The following is a 4541-nucleotide window of genomic DNA, read 5'->3' as shown; positions in this document are numbered from 1 at the left end:
ACTGGGGGGGGGGGGGATGGCACTCACCTCTCATCGGGGTCGCATCCCGATCTCTGCCATCCACGATGTTGTGGGAAGCTGTGGAGGAACTGCTCAAATGTATTCTCTCTAAGAGAGGGGAGCAGGTATCTCCTAAATGCATATGCGAGCTGGTAAAATGGGCTCATATGAATGGACACCTTCAGGAGGTGGCACTGATGTTCACTGTAGCCGAATGTCGAGAAATAGTCGACCATATGTGGGACTTTGTTATCTCCAAAAATAAGGAATACAAAATAAATACACTGAAGAATATGCAAGCCGAGCGGCAGATTGCTGCTGCTGTGGTACAAGCTCTATCCGGACCTAGTGCTCAGTCAAGGTCAGAACTTGACTCCCTGTTACCAGGAGTTTCGTACTCCGTTTGCTCAACAGCCTCACAAGTCAGGGCTGCCGCAGAAGCCCCGAATAATCCCCCGTCCTCGACCTCTTCAACGTCTCTGGCAGATCCGGTTTTGGCTGGTGAGGAAGGTGCGGTGGGGGGGGGCTGAGGGGTGTGCAGAGCAGCAAGAAGCTCCTGAGAGTGAAAGCGACTCGGATAATGGTGGGAATGAGAAAGCATTGGAGGAACATAATAAAACATTAACTGAGGAGCTGCAGGACTTAGAACTGCGTACGAAGGAGGCATCAGTCTCTTCGAGCGTTTCACCGATGTCTTTACAGCCCCTGTCTATGCGATTCCCCCCCACACGTAGCGATCCTCCACCTTTGTGTTGGTCTGGAGTCATTAGAGACATGATATTGGAGGGACCGTGTCAAGCTGTGTTTCAGCTCGCTTGCCCGCTGATAGACGATCAGCAGGGAGCTGCTCGGTGGGAAGTGCATCATTGGAAATTGTTACAGCAGGCTGGTAAGACTGTGACTGACTATGGGAAACGATCTGAAGCTTCTAAGCAAATCATTCAATGGATTTTCACTGAGGATACTCATATGACACTAGACACTTCTAATCTTGTGCGGTTGTTACTAACACCACCAGAATACGTTGTTGGTCTAATCTCAAGGCAGAAAATAGCATCCAGCCTTTATAGTAACTGTGTTTGTGTGTTTCTTTCCTAGTGGAATTGCTTTGTAACTTGCGGTGTTATAAATAATATTAGTAATGGTTTGACATAGTGTGTGATTTTCAGTGTTACCAATGCAGTCTCAAGAATTAGAATTTTAGGCATTATCCATAGATCAAATGTGTGTTAAAGAAAGGATTTGATGTAATCAGTGCTGTAATCTATGGGAATAGCTCTTTTAGTATGTTAGTACTGCTCACTCATGATGTTATTAGCCTATTAATTAGCTTTTCTTAATTTGCAAAGACAAAACCTGGAAAGGAATCCCAGGCAAAGGGATGACCATGTATTGTAGAATGGATACGTCTCTTACACCCAACTAATTGGGATTTTAAAAATATGACCATGCATCACTTGAGACAAAAGTGCATACTAATAGAACTAAATTTGATAGTTTATTCTGTTTTCCAGGCAGCTGTTCCACTTGGGCTCTGTATCACGCGCTGGCCATGCGGATATGGTGTACAACTGGAAGAAATCCTTCAGACCCTGAATGCAGGAGAGAATCTGTGATGGGTGAGAGAGGAAAGGTGCACTTTGAAGCAGGGAAGGCCCTGCTGGCACCGCCTGTCGCAACCACCACCAACACGGTTTGCTGTTTCTCAAGGGTCAATAAGTAATAATGCCCCTTGTGATACTCCAGCACATTTGTCCTCTAAAACTGGTTCTATCTGACATGCAACTTCATAAAGTTCAATTATCAATTATTAGCTCAAAGGCATGGTTATGAGCATCCTAAAAGCATTTGTTGCACAATAATTAGTGGCCATTAAAAATCAATATATCAGAGTATATGAAAGTTGAAGACTTTTCCTAACTAGTGACATGTGAACACAATGGGACCCTCATGGATTTATTTCCAGGTTGCAGAAACTTAGGTTGCAGAGCAAACGTGTTTGTTCTTTTTAGTAGGTTTAACAGTAATGTTGTTATCTGTGTTTGACTTGTCTCTTTTTTCACATCTAGAGTATTGTCAATCGAGGCCTTGATTGAGTTATAATGGTTATGTTATTAATATAAGTAGTGTTGTTATTCTATAGGCAGTAGCTTGCTAATTAATAAAAAAGGGGGGGTCGCCGCGCTCCGACCCCGCAGAGCTCCACTCCATGCGGTACTTGGAAATAGGGATGACGGATTCCGGCCCCGAGCAGCCCTGGTTCTTTGAAGTGGGGTACGTGGATGGCGAAATCTTCGTGCACTACAACAGCTCTGGTCGGAGGTACGTGCCCTGCACCGAGTGGATGAAGGCACCTGGAGCTGTGGATCCCGAGTACTGGGACAGGAACACCCAGAGAGCACTGAGCAATGAGCAGAATAGCCGCGTGAGCCTGGTCAATGCGGCACGGCGCCACAACCAGAGCGGCGGTGAGCACAGCTGGCACCGCGGCTCCATGCTGTGGGATGGGGCTCCATGGTGCATTGCCGCCCGCACCCCCCAGGGCTGGTCCTGCCCGGCGGCACCGTCCCGGGGCTGCCCGTCACAGCCCCACCGAGCTCGACCCTGGGGGACCCCAACCCCATCCCCAGTACAGTGGGTCCCCTGGAGCTGGAGGGGCCCATCAACCCCTGCCTGGCTGTGTTTCAGGGTCTCACACATGGCAGCGGATGTTGGGCTGTGACATCCTCGAGGACGGAACTCCCAGGGCTATCATCAGTATGGCTATGATGGGAGAGACTTCATTGCCTTCGACAAAGACACGATGATGTTTACTGCAGCGGTTCCAGAGTCAGTTCCTACCAAGAGAGCGTGGGAGGAACCTGGTTATGCTGAGAGACGGAAACATTACCTGGAGCAAACCTGTGTGCAGTGGCTGCAGAGACATGTAGAGAACGGGAAGGCAGAGCTGGGGAGGACAGGTGAGGGGGGGCCTGCGGTGTGAGACTGCAGGTGGGGCGGGGGCTCAGCGTGGGGAGCTCAGCCCGGCCCTCACTGCCGCCCACCTTCAGAGCAACCCGAGGTGTGAGTGTGGGGGAAGAAGGCCGACGGGATCCTGACCTTGTCCTGCCACGCTCACGGCTTCTACCCACAGCCTATCGCCGTCAGTTGGATGAAGGACAGCATGGTGCTGGGCCAGGACACCCACTCAGGGGGCATCGTGCCCAACAGCTACGGCACCTACCACACCTTGGTCACCATCGACGCGGTGCCTGGGGACGGGGACAAGTACCAGTGCTGCGTGGAGCACGCCAGCCTGCCCCAACCCAGCCTCTACTCATAGGGTGAGTGAGGGGATGTGGGGCTGGGGGGCTCTGGGCTGCCCCTTCCCCTGCTGACAGCCCTGCCTTCCCCCAGAGCGGTCACAGTCCAGCCTGGTGCCCAACGTGGTGGGGGTGGTTGTCGCCGTTGTGGCCATTGCCATCATGGCTGGCGTTGGATTCATCATCTACAGACGCCATGCAGGTAAAAGTGGAGGGGTGTAGGAGGACAGTGGGGGCGGTGGGGGGATTTGAGGCTCCCTCAGGAGCCCTCAGCCTGGCTGTGATGTGAACCTGTGCTGATGCATCTCTCTGTCTGCAGGGAAGAAGGAGAAAGGCTACAACACGGCGCCCAGTGAGTGATGAGGGCAGCGCTGTCCCCCACCTCTGCCCAGTGCCAGGGCAGCATTGAGGTCCCCGATTTCTCCCAGGGTTCCCCTTCCTGGTGCTCAAAGCTGCTCCATGCCCCACAGCATGAACAGGGCTGGGGCTCATGGCTGTGAGAGTCCTTCCTTGTTTTCTGGCTCCAAGCTTGCTTCCTGAGGTGTTTCTTGTGAGAAGACTCTCAATGATTTATTGAAGTGGCAAGTAATGGGTGCTACTGTGTGACAATCAATATCACTTTTTGAGTATTTGAATATTTGAAAGCACCTTCCTTCAGAGCTGTTTGCGTCCAGAAGAGTGCTCTGGACTGTTTATGAGTGGAAGATCTGGCCCGGGACTAAATAGCTCCAGCTTGGTGTGGGAAAACTGGGTAATGAAGCCATTGTGCCCTGTGAAAAACAGGATGCGGATGGGTATTCCTGCTCCCTCTTATCTGCTGGCAAGGCTCAGAAGATGGGAACAAAGGAATTTCTGCTAAGATCCCAGAGCCAGAAGCTTCCATTCCAAGGAGTGCTGACTCAACTACTTTGGATTCGAGCTGTCACTCCAAAGAGAGCTGACTTGCCCACTTTGGACATATAAATAAGTTGGTGCTACCATTGGAAATTGTCATCGTGGTCACCATTAACAGAACAACGCCTGACGACCCACCACGACTGAAGACCAATGACTGAACTACAAACCTCGATGGATCCATGGTGGTGAATATCTCCCTCTTGCTTCCTACAGAGACTCCTTGCTTCTATTTCATATTTTTACTGCATTCCCTTCCCCATCACCCTACACCATAATAGCGTCCGTCCTCCCCTTCCCCATCTCCCTGATAAAGTCTTGTAATAAACTGGTCGGACCAATGTT

General features: G+C 50.8%; 1 pseudogene; it reads left to right on the top strand.

The window, feature by feature from the left end:
* The first annotated feature begins 2051 nt into the window (after positions 1 to 2051).
* On the top strand, positions 2052 to 3502 carry LOC146756959 (class I histocompatibility antigen, F10 alpha chain-like; annotated as a pseudogene).
* The last annotated feature ends 1039 nt before the right edge of the window (positions 3503 to 4541 follow it).

Source organism: Coturnix japonica, chromosome 24, assembly GCF_054131305.1.
Source record: "Coturnix japonica strain WE chromosome 24, WE-NBRP24, whole genome shotgun sequence".
Taxonomy (NCBI): Eukaryota; Metazoa; Chordata; class Aves; order Galliformes; family Phasianidae; genus Coturnix; species Coturnix japonica.
The sequence above is the reverse complement of the archived record's forward strand: the minus strand, read 5'-3'. Positions and strand labels throughout refer to the sequence as shown.